The sequence below is a fragment of the Bidens hawaiensis genome, unplaced genomic scaffold (assembly GCF_021521415.1).
Source record: "Bidens hawaiensis isolate Kalapana, Puna unplaced genomic scaffold, B.hawaiensis_p1.1 tig00008152_1, whole genome shotgun sequence".
NCBI lineage: Eukaryota > Viridiplantae > Streptophyta > Magnoliopsida > Asterales > Asteraceae > Bidens > Bidens hawaiensis.
In genome coordinates, this window is record NW_027491581.1 from 1,099,998 (window position 1) to 1,115,790 (window position 15,793).

The window sequence follows — 15,793 nt, forward strand, 5'->3', positions numbered from 1 at the left end:
CCGGCTGATTGGTGCATGTACCATTGTCTTTCGGCTATCAACGCCACCACAAGATGCCTGATTAACCTTCCGCCACTTTTAACGTTATATTCACGAGATTAGTAAAATAACGTTAAAATTAGTGCAATTTTACTTTTGCCCACCCAAGGGTTCACACAAACTTTACTAAACCAAAAACCTAAATACCAAATTTACAAAACTAACAAAGCGGAATTAAAATCAAATCTTTTTAACATATACAGCAACAATACAGTGTTTGAAGCCCCTACATGATGTCAATTCGAATTCAACCTGATTTACTAAAATCAAAACCCTAATTATCAAAACTTTTCAAACCCTAAAAATTAAAATTAGCAACGAATCGAAATCAAAATCAAAACTTTTTAACAGATACTGTTTAAAGCCCATACATAACATCAATTGAACTATCAAACCAAAACCCTAAATATCAAAAACCCACAAAATTAACAAGGAATCGGAACCAAAATCAAAACTTTTAGACAAATACAAGAAGTATACAGTGTGTAAAACCCTTACATGGGTATCAACTCAGATACAATTGAACAATTAAACGAAAACCCTAAATTTGGAATTCAAATTACACTCCGAGATCGGAAACCAAAACCCAACAAAATTAGAAATCAGAATCGGAATCAAAATCAAAACTTGATTACAAGTTTAGATAGAGTGATTAAAAGGCATACATACATGTATACAGATTGATAATATGATTGAAATGTAAAAAAAAAAAAGTGTTAGTTGTGGGCTTGCCTTGATTGGTTAAATAATAAGTGAAATTGGGCGCGAAGATGGAGATAGAAGGATCGGACGCTGGAGAACGAAGGAAGAAGAAAGGAGACGATTGAGATGCAAAGGTATCGACACCGTTCGTTTGGTTTATTTATGGGAATAATCGATGGTCTGATTATTTAAGGGCTGCGATTTATTATTATTATTATTATTATTATTTTATTTTTCTTAAAATGACTTTCTTTGTGTGTAGTTACGACTCTTTTAACATTTTTTTTATTGGAGAATCACGCTATTCAATACTGATTAGACTATTTTGTTTTACCGTACATATATTGACTTTTAAGTTTGGCTTAGTTGTTTTTCTGAAAAACCATATTGTCGGCTGCTGCTTTACAGTCAGTGTGCCTCCATAAAGTGAGAGATGCCTGGTGTTACGCATGGTGAAACGAAAACCCGGTAAGCTCGAGATGCGGACTGAATGCCTAGTTTTACATATTATTGTTTATATTATTTGTATTAATAATTAAAAATATTTTTGTGAAAAAAGAAATTGTTATAGTACAAATATGATGGATTATGAGAAATAAAATAAGCATAAAATGATTATAACCGGAGTTTTTAATGATGTTTTTGGGAGTGAAACGATCGAACTAATTAGTGTGATTGTGGTGGAACAAACTCACTAGAGTTATCATCTCTATTTGGATTTAAAATTGGTAGCATGTATCTTTCTCTTGATTATCGATTTTGTAATTTTTTTGTCTCTCTTATACGAACTTTTGTAATAAAGTATTAATTGCATTTAGGTAGTTTTAAGTGGCTTGAATAAAGTTGTCACTTCAATCCATAACAAATAAGTCAGTCATGCTCTTGAGTAATTTACCAATTGAGCAGTAGAAACCTTGGGCAACGAGTAGTGGCAGTCGAGTTGTTGCCCCCATCAGTGGGACCGAGGCACACACAACTACTCAATGGTAAGCAAGGCAACACGCAACTACAAATAAAAGATAACTTAGTTTTTTATATAATACCAATTGATTAAAGTAATAAATAAGTTTAAAAAAATAATAAAAATATCTTGGCTTTTTATATAATACAAATTAGTTAAAATCATAACCTAGGCTGTATATGTTGGATCGTTCATAAAAAGTAATTGAAATCAAATAAATTGAAACATGAAATTTGGATCTAGTCTATGTTAATGGGGCGACACGGGCAATTTTTGAGAGGAAAAACACCCCACCCAGGGGCAATAAGTGTGTGGTGGAGCGGTGGGGGTGGGGGGCAACATCTATTTGTTGCGTTGTCGTGTTTGTTGGTTTATTATTATTATTATTATTATTATTATTATTATTATTATAATAGTATGTGTGTGTGACGGGGTTACAATACCATTACACCCCTTAAATGAAAATCGCAACTCTGCTAACGTGGCACAAAAATCGCTCTTATTTTGTGGCGGAGCGCGCCACGTGTCAAAAATCGCTCTCATTTTGTAGCCCTCCACTACACATAACCTTATTAGGATCGGTATTCAGTTAGTCAGTTTCGATTCCTATTCTCCATCTTATAAGCAACACACATGCACTTATAAATAACCATGAACCTAACAATAAGATTTTATTTACAATCATGAGTTTACCCAACAACCCATTTAACTTTACACAATAATTACTTAAAAACTAATTACAAAATCCAATATGAAGCCCAAATAACATTAGAATCGGTTTTTCCTCGATGACAAGTTAATCCATATACAAAAATACACGTCGATAACACCAAATGTCAGCTCAATTTACACGACTAAACGGTAGGGCAAACCGTTAAAACCTGAACCATGAACCGAACGGAACCAACCGACTTGCTACTCCAAACCCAACCTCAAAAGTACAAGAAAAACTGCTACTCCAAAAACATCACACCTTCCATTATAAGAAAGTTTCATTGAAGATATGAAACAAAACCAATACTATCGCGGATCAGGTCGAGCAAACGACTCATCAATCGACATATCTTGATCGTTGGCCATTAAGTCAAGCGAACCCATGTTCAAAACCGTATGTCTTGGTATTTCATCCGAACTACCATCTCGTGCACCTGTCTCACTCCCCTTTCTATCAATATTGCATCTTGTATGTCCTTAATAACTTCAGACATTGATGGTCTATCGTTCCCGTGTGGCTGCACACACATCAAAGCTTTTTCGGCTATCTTCCACATTGACTGGACGTCATATTCGTTACCAAGAGCCGGATCAATGATTCCCTGAATGTCCCCGTTCTCTATATGCATCTTCGCCTGTCATCAAACCAATAAAATAATTAATCGTACGGCTGGTAAAATGAACATTTTTATTTTTAATAAATAGTTGATGGACTTACCCATTGAACGATGTTACGACAATTGCTACCAAAGTTTTCGTTTGAAATTGCTTCTTGGCCCGAGATTAGCTCAAGAAGAATGACACCAAAACTATAGATGTCGGTTTTGTCTGTTAAACGATTTGATATATAGTACCTACATTTCACAAGTAATATAAAGTTTGAGAATGATATAATAAAAATAGCATTAGTGTATTTATTTCCCATGAAAATTGTAACATTTCACTTTTTCAAAAATTTGAAGGATGTTTGATCATTGTTTAAACCTCAAAAATATTCATCAATAATTAGAATATAGAAAAATATGATTTTAGAACTTACTCAGGATCAAGATAACCGAGTGTGCCACGAACAATGCTTGAAACATGTGAAGCACCATCAACTGCAAGCTTTGAGAGGCCAAAATCGGAAACTTTAGCCCGCATGTTCTTATCGAGAAGAATATTGCTTGTTTTCAAATCTCTATGAATGATGGACGGGGTGCAACCGGTATGAAGATACTCGATCCCTAAACAAGTTTAAAAGAAAACAAATTACCATATGCAATTATGCATAATGAAACAAAAATATTGAGTTCTAATAAAGCAAACCTTTGGCAGACTCTTCAGCAATCTCGAGTCGTTTGATCCATTTAATACCGCGTTCCCTTGCTAAAGGTCCTAAATTTATACATAAAGATTCGTTATAACAACAGAAAACCTACAAAAGAATCGGGCCAAGAACAAAAACAGTTTAAAAATAACAAACCATAAAGATGTTCTTTGAGGGTGCCATTATGCATAAACTCATAAACAAGAATATCCATTCCTTCTTCTTGGCAAAACCCGAGAAACTGGACCAAGTTTCGATGATGGATTCGTGAAAGAAGAGTCAACTTAAACAGAAAAAAGAAAGTATATAATCAAATAATTAAGAACGGGCCGTTTTAGCGAGTAAAATAACATGAAGAAATTATTATAAGAAAGTTACCTCATTTTGGAACTCTTTCTTGCCTTGATACACATTATTATTTTGAAGTATTTTTACAGCAATTTCTTTTCCATCGTTTAGTTTTCCATAGTAAACCGTGCCATATCCTCCTGAGCCTACTTTGTTTTCAAAATTGTTTGTGGCATTTCGTAGTTCAGATAATGTGAAGCTTTGAACAGCTTCGGTTGTTGCATTGTTCTTAACAGGCATGCTATGCTTTGGCTCTGCCAAAATAAAAATATAAATCAACAAATTATTTCTTAGAAAATATAAAATCAATGACTTTGTACTCTAAAATGATTGAAATCTTGTCAGAATGTCAGTGCAGTAAAACAAGGGTAAAATAAAGTTACCAAATTACCCTTCTTAAACTGGTCTTGAAAATTTTACACATCTTGTTTATTATAGCTGATTATGTGATTCTAATTATTCAAAATCACTTCAAAACGCGCATCCGATATTAGAACAGCCTAAAGTTTTGTACCATGTGCATGAAAGCATCTTAATACTTGTTGCGTGAGCTTACCCATTTTCGGATGTTTTTTCCGTTGATAAAGCAGTAGACAAGAAGCTAAAAACCCTAGAAAAAGTGCAGCAGCCCCAACTGCTATTCCAATAATTATGTTTCTATTTCGTCTGCCTTCATTACTTCCTTTACTAAGATTAACATTCCCTGTGTAGCTGCAAAAATTACATGCAGATTAATATAAATTTGACCTTAAAAGTCAAAAGTGTGTAGAACAATGGAAATCATAAAGTAACATGATAACCATGCATGCAAATCTAAAATCGTTTAAGACGTTTCTCCGGAATTACAGTTAAATGTGCTTATAAGCATGTTTGACTTGTATGAAGTCAACTGTGTCTTTTTAACTCTAATGCAAAAAAGTAACCTAGCGCAAGGAAGAAATACTCACTTCAAGATTAAGTTCTTATTCAGAAGACTGGACGATACTTCTCCGGTTAACAAGTTATTTTGTACATACCTGCATTCATGAAGAAAACCAATTTATATGATCATAGATAAAATCATGGTCTTTTTATAAAAGCAGGAATGATATATCTCTATATCCGTGTCCAAAAAAACGTTAATTGCAACAGAATCATGCTTTGCAACAAAGTTATGAAAATGAAAAAGAGTGGATTTTGGGTAAAGATTGAAAAATAATAATAATAATAATAATAATATTTTTTTTTAAATTACTTACAGTTGACTTAAATTTGGTAGGTCTGTTAACCAGGTGGGCAAATCACCACTCAACTGATTGTTCTCAAGATGTCTGCACACACAAAACATATATAAGTTATAGAAGTAAAAAAAAATTTAAAAAAAAAACTAGACGTAAAGTATAATGTGAGTTACATGATCTTTAAATTTGGGCATCCTGTGAAATCAGGAATTGGACCCGTGAAGGCATTTCCATCAAGCCACCTGTAGTAACAAACATGTAAAATTTAATTATAAATGTTGGATAAAAGTCATTAAAGTAAAAGGTGCACACTGAAACTTACAACTCTTCTAAGCTGGTAAACTTGGTCAAATCGTTCGGGATGCTTCCGGTCAAGTTCTTGCCAGACAATTTTCTGCATAATGAAGGAAAAAAAATCTTAGATGGATAACACCTTCTTTCTAAATATTAATTCATCAGAAATATGTTCTTAGATATTAATGTCACATTAACACTTGTTTTGAAATGAACTATTTTTCATTATTCCAACAAAGAAGAATATAACAGCATAGAGTTAAGAAAGATACACTGATATAATCTTCGGTTCACGGTCTGAACTGCACTCCAACCACGACCATGCAACTGGCAAACACGGGTCGCCACCTTCTTGGGCCCAATCCAACAAATTATAACCCAATACCAAACTTGCAGCCACATTTCCTGTAAATCAAAGAAACCTCAAAAAACATAACATATTTCATAAATAATAGTTGACAGTTTTAAACTTCTAATCTAAAAAAACTTGCTTTACTTACCATCAAGAGACCCGTCACTTATTTTCAAATATTTACTAATCTCAATAGCATTAACAAGAGGCCCTTGAGTAGAATCCGATGTTTCCCGAAACTTAAACGACAAAACAAACGGAAGTGATATGTTTTCATAGCCCGGTTCATACAAGCGATTCGACCCTTGTGCGTTTTCTTGGATATTAACAACCGCTTTACTAAGCTCCGGTTCTCCGGGAAGAACTAGCCGAAACTTTCTTGTTTCATCGGGATCCAAATCTTCGATTTCAGCAAAGTAAGTACACGCCCACCCGCATCCCGGAAACCCGTCCAAGTTCATACGATAAGTCAGCGTCCCGTTTCTTCCCACAACAGCTGTCTGCATTACTTTCTGAGGTGGCTGCTCATCTTTTCCTGTATCAATCGGTAACTTTGTCGATATCCTATCGGTCCCGGCTGCAACATCAACAAGATAATTTGCTTTCTTCACTAAATCCGATTGCCATATTCTATCAAACGGGTCATCCGGGTACCTAACCGGGTCTTCATTTTCTGCACCAAAGTTGATTCTTGCGGAAACACTAAGAAAGAACTCGTTTTCAAACGGTGTAAGGTAAACCGACCCGTTAAATGGTCGGAGCTCGAGTGTGGAAATAAACGGTTGTCCGGTTGTAGCATTTGATAAACAAACGCTAACTGTGGAACCAGAAGCCAAAAATATAAGTTCTTGTGACTCGATGGTGTTAGCATCTGAGATGACTATTGTAGCCCAAGGAGTGGGTCCCATTGAAATGTCGAACTTCGGGTAAACATTGTTGTTATCGAAGTTACCGTATAAGAATGTTGCTCTGACAAGGTACCTAGTTCTACTTTTAACATTAAGCGTGTAACAATATTTTCTGTTGTCTGCAGGGAAGTATCTGACTGTTTGATATTGTTGTCTTGTCTCGTTTGTAACCGAGATGCTGGTTGTGATCCCGTAAATTAATTGGTCATCCGGAGTCCAGTTAAGGCCAAGGGTGTCTGTGAAATTGCTTTGACCACCACAGTCAAAACTTATAAAACCTGTTTTGAATGATCAAGATTGTTGGTAAAAATGTCAACTTTGAGGAAAAGAAACATGAAAGAATATAAACTGATCCAAAGGGAACACATATGGCAAGATTGGCAGGTCGGCCCGAACCCATTTTATCCAACTATTTTTTTTAATCAAAAATTTGAACATTTTATGCACTACAAATACACTTTGCAAAGCGTTCGACCTGTTTAACCCATTCAAACCGTTTCACAATTGCCTAATCTTTTTTTTTTCATTTTATTTTACCCAATTGACCGCAGTCAAAACCTTATAAGGTCGGTCAGCCCAAATCCATTGTATCCATTCTTCTTTACAAAAAAATTTAAATTTTTTTGTATACATTATATATACACTTTGCACAATTTTCGACTCGTTTGAACCTTTTCAGCCCATTTCCCACTTAGCTAATATTTTTCACTTTACCCTATTGACCGGTTAGAGAGAACTTTGAATCAAACTAAAAGCATTTGATATTTTCTATTTGACTATTCAAAAAGGAATAACTTGTATACAAGAAATCACATCCAAACACCATCTTACACATCAAATTTTGATCCATCAAACTATTATACACATAGAACCAGTATAAGAGCAACCCTAGCAACAGAACAAGGGCAAAACCAATACTTAGAGCAAGATACCCAAAAAAAAAAAAAAAGTGAACACCCCCAAATGTAGCCGAGCCCGAGTAGGCTTGAGCTCGGCTCATGAGTTGTTGTTTCAAGCTCGAGCTCGGCTCGTTTATTATTTATTAATTTATATATGTTTTTAATTATTTTTAAATATGCTGAGAAAAACCTTAAACGAGTCACTCGGCTCCAGTTTGTGTAGTACTTTAAATGAGCCAAAACTCAACCCGGGCTCGGCTGTGCTGTGTGAAATTAGAACATAAAAGTTCAAAAGAGGTCAAACTTAGAAATACACAAGGCTCAAGCTCGGTAACTAAACGAGCTTTGTTTGAGGCTCGGGCTCGGCTTGTTTCAAGTTTTTTATCGATTCGAGCCCGAGTAGCTCTCGAGCGGCTCTGCTCGTTTGCAACCCCCACCCCCATTTAGGGCAGAATATCAAGCTACCAAGATTAACATATTACATCATCATAAAAGTGATGAATTCAAGAATCAAACCAAAAAACACAAAAATTGAAACTTTACACACAAAACCCTCATCAATCAAGAAAACATCAAATTCCACCACAAAAGCAATTAACTTCAAGAAAACTGCAACCCACATTCCAAAAAGAATAAAACATACAATTAACACAGAATTTTGGAAGAAAATGAACCTGGAATCTGAGCTGTTGCTATGTCAATATTGAGACCAAGAATGAAGAACAAGAACAACAAATGTTGGGTACCCATGTGGCTGCTTGTATATCTTTGCCCAAAAAAAGTAAACTTGAGTCCAGTACAAGATTAAAAGCACAAAAAAGATTAAAAGTGTGACACCATTATTATTATTGAACCCAATGGGTGAAAACTGAAAACACCAGTTTGTTGAAGTTACTAATAAAGTTTTTATCTTGATTCAAGAAAATAAATTGAGTGAGTAAATTAGCATGCAGAAGAGAAGAAGGATCTTCTGATTATTCCTAGTATATATATTAGATATGCATACATGTATGGTATATTATATTATATATATATATATATTTATAATTTATAATATGACTTGAGAGAGTTTGTCTAGGTAGATGGTGATGAAAAAGTATAGTGCAGGGAAGGGGGTGGCCAGTGAGGGTCCACCAACAAGAAACCATGTGGGGCCTACTTAAGTTTATAAAATATTGAGTTTGGGTTTTGGATTTTATTGGCGAACTTGCGGGCAGTGATATAGACGTGGGAATTCGATCAGTGACAGATAAAAACTTGATTCGGTAAAAACCTAAAAAAATTATCTAAAGATATATGGTGAAAATGGAAAAATACAAAAGGAGACGAGGATGAAGTTCAAACACAGATGAAATAAGAAAAAAAAAATTACTAAAGTCATGAACCTTATATAAACTCTATTAAAGTTTAGGTGTTAAACATAAACTTATCCAATGAACATAAATTGATCCAATCAGTGAATTAGGCCCTATGATATTGGTTATTTTAATTATTATAGTATGTACTAAATAAATCAAATACGTTCTTACATATATAATCTAGTCTATATTGGATAGATGATGATGTTTTATTTAGATGTTATAATTGTTATAACTCATACTCTTGGTCTTAAAAAGTTTCATAATTGATCATGTATTTATTATAACATTGATTTAAGTTGACCTCAAGTTTTGTAATTGATGGGGTTAAAACAGAATAAAGCTAGAGAAAGATAGAGGAAATTGTGTACGAATTGAATGAATACCTTTAGTCACAAAACTAAACTTAAAACACTAACACCTATCATCAACAAACATCTAACGACTCGAGACAAAATACAATACAAACTTAAATCGTTTGATTTTACCTATCAATGGTTCATAATTTTAAAACTCACATTTTACAAACAAATGTTTGTGTTATATACATAAAAAAGTACAAATAAATTAATACGCATAACCATTGACTTTTTTACGGTTTCTTGAAAACTAATTTATTTTGAGTAGAATCTACACGTTGTGTGTAATTTTTCAAATCTAATTTAAAAGTCAAAAAGTCTGTAAAATCAACCTTTTGAATTTTGTAGATCATTTTCTTTTGTGTTTTATTGAATATAATTATCCTCGTAAACAATACGTAGCATGGATTGTACTTTCACATTGGCAGACGAAGTGCATAACTCATAATATGTCAGGCTGTGTTTATAATAACTTAGAAAGTCCCGTATAGTCAAATTATTCAGAAACATACATCCAGTGAACAGTGACAATCAAGTTAATTATGGAGAATTTGAAGGTATTGGTTAAGTTATCGACTTTAAATTTGAAAATGGTTGCTCAATAGAGTTAAAGCCAAGTTTCGTATTATGAAATTACTTAACTTAGCTTGATCTAGATTGATCAGATGTCTAAATCAGGAGTGTGCACGGGACGCTTTGATTTTGATATTAAGTCCTAATCAAAATGTCCCATTGATAAAGAATGTTAACCGATCAATTTTTGGCTAATTGGAAGTTGTACACAAAACCTAAGATTTGTTTATTTTGATGATAAAACTAAATATTTTCATAATTAAGACCACTAAGAACAACATTATTTTTAAAATACAAAGGATATAAAATTATGCTAAACAACATCATTTATTTTGAATAGCCATATGAATAATTGATTTGATTCGGTTAATTTGGCTATAACACGTATCAAAATCAAAACCGAACTATAATTTTCGATTAATGCTTAATCAGTTATGGGTAAATGGAGTATTATCAATTGTCAATAAAGTGGTTAAAATTGCAATGGTCGACTTTGAAATGAAAAATTATTAATCTTTATATTTAAAAGAAAGGATATATCTTTACGTAAAGATAACCACGAAGTTTGTATCAATCTTTAATAAAAGGCAAATTAAGTCGTTAACATGTTCACTTTTAGTAAAGCTTCACACTTTGCCAGTTGTACGGTACATGTTGTTGCATTGTAGTATCTCGGCATCTAGAAGGAGTATTACTTTTAAGTATTCCACTAAAAAGTAAAATAAAAGTAATATTGGAAAGGCTATGAACATTTTTACTCTAAGACCATGTGTAGTCATAAAGTTTCACATCCAGAGGTTATGCGTTATGTGGCGCCCAGTCAGAGTTATGGTTTTGTATAAAAACAGGCTGTAGTCATAACTCTCCACATCCAGGGGTTATGCGCCACGTGGCGCCCAGTCACTTTTACAGTTTCTGTTTTTTTTTAATTTTTAATAAGAATAATCAAATAACAATAATATTTTATTAAATAAATATTACAAGAAAATAAAAAAAAAAACTATTCGTCGTTGTTGAAACGGGGGGTGGAGAGCTAATCGCACCCGTAACGGAACTCATATATTGTGTCGCGAGCATAATCGCACTCGTAACCGGCTTGTTGGTCGGGCCCGAAAAACTGTTTATATATAGATGGAGGATCCATATATAGTGAATTTTGTGTAAAGGAATTATAGAGTTGTAGAGTTAAAAGAGAAGTTTTATAAATTTGATGAGTTTTGATTGGGAATTAGTTGGTTTAATATATAAAGAAATATTTTTTTTTTATTCTCAAAGGTTATATATAACGGTAATATTTTTTTGATTTGTGTGTCATTTGCGTGTTTTGTATACAACGCACCAAAAAAACAACATCGCATAACGCGGGGGGGGGGGGGGGGGCGGTGTACCCCCGCGTTTTCAACCCATAGCGCAAACATAACATTTGCAGTACACATGGTCTAATTTATATGAGTATAATAGGTTTGCGTTATGTTTATGAATGTATACATAACATATAATAGGTTATACTTAAGACCTAATTAATATTTTTTTCGTATTCTGTTCAAAAGTTTTTAATGATTATTGAGGACGGCCTGGTGATAATATTTGATTGATTTTTCTTTTAAGTTTTAACTCACCGTACACGCATATTATATGACTTTTCTTCATGTCTAAGTATTCAATAAGAGATCCAACCATATAAAACACTTATAGGTATTGGGTCCAAAAGAGGAATAAAGGATCACTTACTTTCTTTTTATTATTTAGGACTATTGGTTTTTATTGGTCCCAAGTATTTCATTTTTGCCGGCGCTGGTCTCAACTATCACTTTAACTGCCAACGGTCCCAACTTTCACACATGTGTCTGCCACCAGTCCACGACTAACCGAGTACTAACTCCGTTATGTTTTAGATGACGTGTCCATCCTACGTGTTAAAAAACCTTGACGTGGCTGCCTGCGTGTATATTAATAACAAAAAACCCTTCTCCTCCTTGAATATATAATAATATCAGCAGATGACAATTTAATACAAATCCCCAAATCGATATCTTCAATCGATCGAGAACCCAATCGATCAAGAACAACCCCAGCAGCCTGCGCACACACGAGCCTCGGAATCCTATCAACCAACCCCAACTCTTTACACATATGAAACCCTTTATAAAACGCGTAAATATTCCCCAAATTACCCCCGGGAACAATAACCCAATCCGGCACCTCCCAGTCAAACTGCTGCAAGATCTCGATCGCAGCAGTCTTTTTCCCCTCTAACCTCAAACTATTCAACGAATTCGCTAAATAAATCGGTAACTCAGACGTAACCTCCCTAACCAACTGCATACACCCATCGAAATCCGTATCAAGACTCAACACAAACGCCCCATTCGCAATCGGCTGAACCAACTGCGCCATGGAAATCTTGTTCGCAGGCAAGAAAACAATACTCGGAATACCTGCGGACGCGCAGTAGGCCGACAACGCGGCCGACGTGTCCCCGGTCGACGCGCAGCCCACCCCGACAACGGGCCGGTTCATTTTACACAAACGATTAACCTGACTAACTAACACAGTCATACCCAAATCCTTAAAACTACCCGTGTGACTAATCCCGCAATGCTTAACCCACAAATCATTCATACCCAAATGCTGTTTCCCAAACCTTTCGGCCCAGAACATATTCGAATTACCTTCGAAAGCCGATACGATATCGTTGGACTCGATCTCGGGCAAGACCCATTATTTTTTGGACCAGACACCCGACCCGTATGGCCAAGTGGTCTTGCCGATGCGTGAATCGAATAAAGACTTCCAGTAGGATCCGTCGAAGGCTTTTAACGCTTCGATGTTGTCTTGGACGTCGAGTAAGCCGCCGGAGCGTGAGCGGTAGACGATCGATTGGGTTGTTCTTGATCGATTGGGTTCTCGATCGATTGGAGATATCGATCGATTGTCATCTGCTGATATTATTATATATTGAAGGAGGAGAAGGGTTTTTGTTATTAATATACACGCAGGCAGCCACGTCAAGGTTTTTTAACACGTAGGATGGACACGTCATCTAAAACATAACGGAGTTAGTACTCGGTTAGTTGTGGACTGGAGGCAGACACATGTGTGAAAGTTGGGACCGTTGGCAGTTAAAGTGATAATTGGGACCAGCGCCGGCAAAAATGAAATACTTGGGACCAATAAAAACCAATAGTCCAAAAAAATAATTTGTTTTAGGGTAAGTGAATGAAGTGTTATATGTAATTAAGATGTTTTAGCGTGGTTAAAAATATAAATAACATGGCAATACAAAATTGATAAAATTTGATGTGCATAAAATGAGTGATCTTTCCCTCCTTAAATTCCTACTATTAGACTATGTGTAGTGGAGTTTCGACATGTGACGCCACGTCAATAGAGGACTATTTTCATTTAGGGGTATAGTGGTGTTCCATACTAAAAATCGCCCCACAAAGGTTTAATTATTGTTATATTATTATTTTTCAACCATAAACACCTCAAACCCATAGACAAATCTATGCCCCCCCCCCCCCTCTCAATCTGGAGGCGGTATTGTAGCCCAATATCGCCCTGAAAATCCCAATGCCGTCTGCTACACAGCTTTATGTGTAATTTTCTCTTTATAGTTGGAAGAAAACGATAGATGTGTAAAACAAAAAGGATAGGTATGTGACATGAGATTGTGACTTATTTATTTTGCAATAATGTTTCCTTAGTAACAAAGAAAATATTGTCCTCTTCAACTACGGTCCAGCAAGAATAGTGCCCAACAATTTTGACCATATTATCCTTGTCACTACTTGCTAAGATGTCATGAGATGATACATGAATAAATAATAGTTATTAGACAACTTTTCAAATTAGTTTCTAAGTGTTTACTTTTCTAGGATTAACTTTTTAGTTATTTCAACAAATAAAAGCTATTAGATGATACATGAATTATAGGAAAATTGGTTTTAAATAATTTCAATTATATCTTATAGGTAAATATTAATCCCAACTTTAACCTTGCCTGGTGGCAGTTCCAACTAAAGAGCCATTTGTTTTTAACAGGCCGCGACTAACGGATGTTAACTCCATTAGTCTGATGCTTACGTGGCATGCCTAGTTGTCAAGAAACTGATTACGTGGCAGCTTACGTGGCACCCGTCATAATAATAATAATAATTATTATTAAACCCTAACTCCCCACCCATATCTTTCCCACCACAACCGAGCCACCATCATCATCTTCATTAGAAATTTCCACCTACAATTATCATCAAATCAACCTCCAAATCATACATCCAACACTAATTCATGGTCTAGATTGTGTCTCCTTCAAGATCAACATTAATTTCCCCTCTTTTAACCCTAATTCAAGGTCTACATCGTGTCTCAAATCGGGTCTAGATCTGAGATTCAGTTGAAGGGGTAAGAGATGGAGGTGTTTCCGGCGACGTTGCAGACGAGGCGGTGGCGGCGGAGTGCCAACGTGGTGGCGGTACAGAGATCGAGTGGAAGTTGCAGGTACAGAAACCGAGCAATAGTTGCAGGGGCCGGAGAACATGGTGGTTTCCGACAGTTTCTGTTTAGATCTCCACCGCCGGTGGCTGACGAGTAAGATAATGGTGGTGGTCATGGGGTCCGGTGGTGGTTGTAGGGATGAACATGGTGGTGGTCATGGGTTCCGGTGTTGGTTGCTGGGGATAGACATGATGGTGGTTGTGTGTTCCGGCGATGGTTGCAGGGGTGGTGTGGTGGTGGTGAGTTGCAAAGAGTGGATCTAATGAAGATGATAATGAGTTTGTATTTGTGGTGGGTTCAACAAGATAGCCTACTCAGCATCAAATGCCACGTAATGCTGCCAACAAGACCTTTTTTTGACACGTATGCATGCCAACTCAGCAATGGACTAACGGAGTTAGTAAACCGTTAGTCGCAGCCTGTTAAAAACAAATGCCCATTTAGTTGGGACTGTCACTAGGCAAGATTAAAATTGGAACTGATATTTACCAATAGAGTATAGTTGGGATTATTTAAAACCAATTTTCCTATTTTTTTTAAATAATAGTTATAAAGATGATGACTGGGCAGGTAAGTATAGAGTCCACTTGCACACACTCTCTTCCCTTCACTAGATTCCTCATGCACTACCCATGTCACCACGTATCTCTCCAATAAAAGTACATTATCACCATAGATATTTCATGGTTTATTATTATCTGATTAGATAATTTAACTTATAAATAACATATTAACATATAGGGTTGAGTTATAATAAGAAGATTAGTTTTCCTAGAAAGGATAAGAAATAATCTTGTCCATTCATTTGAGAATTGAATGGTTGAGATTAGATTAGAGAGATCATCAAGTGTAAAACAAGGGTAAGGACATAATAGGGATAACACATTTGTTGACTTTCTCTCTCCACATGCAAGGCACATGTCAAATTCCCCCATCATTTTAAAATGTCCATAACTTTTTTATACGAAATTTTTTTTCCAAAACAATTTCACCATAAAAACGAGTGTTTTTTTATCTTTTTTATGAGTACCATATTGCTTTATAAAAATCATCATCATCGTACTCAGTATATCCCACCAATAGCAATGCTATGGTAGGGTCTGAGTAGGGTAAGATGTAGACAGCCTTACCTCTATCCCATAGGGATAGAGAGGCTGCTTCCGGTGAAACCCTCAGCTCGATAGTAGTTTTGCATCAAGCCTTGGACATAAGGCACATAGCACTCAATCATCAGGGACACCGGCTGATTTGTGCATG

At 35.5% G+C, this 15,793-nt stretch overlaps 2 pseudogenes across 1 annotated transcript; both read right to left on the reverse strand.

Moving 5' to 3' along the window:
- Positions 1–2,465: 2,465 nt before the first annotated feature.
- On the reverse strand, positions 2,466–8,642 carry LOC143637230 (putative LRR receptor-like serine/threonine-protein kinase At1g67720; annotated as a pseudogene). Its single transcript, XR_013154394.1, has 14 exons — positions 8,421–8,642; positions 6,088–7,125; positions 5,860–5,992; positions 5,616–5,687; positions 5,467–5,535; positions 5,312–5,383; positions 5,021–5,089; positions 4,630–4,784; positions 4,104–4,327; positions 3,882–4,008; positions 3,725–3,793; positions 3,456–3,642; positions 3,135–3,270; positions 2,466–3,051 (listed from the first exon to the last, which is right to left on the reverse strand). The product of XR_013154394.1 is annotated as a putative LRR receptor-like serine/threonine-protein kinase At1g67720 (transcript).
- Positions 8,643–10,662: 2,020 nt separating this feature from the next.
- Positions 10,663–14,110, reverse strand: LOC143637250 (threonine synthase, chloroplastic-like; annotated as a pseudogene).
- Positions 14,111–15,793: the final 1,683 nt, after the last annotated feature.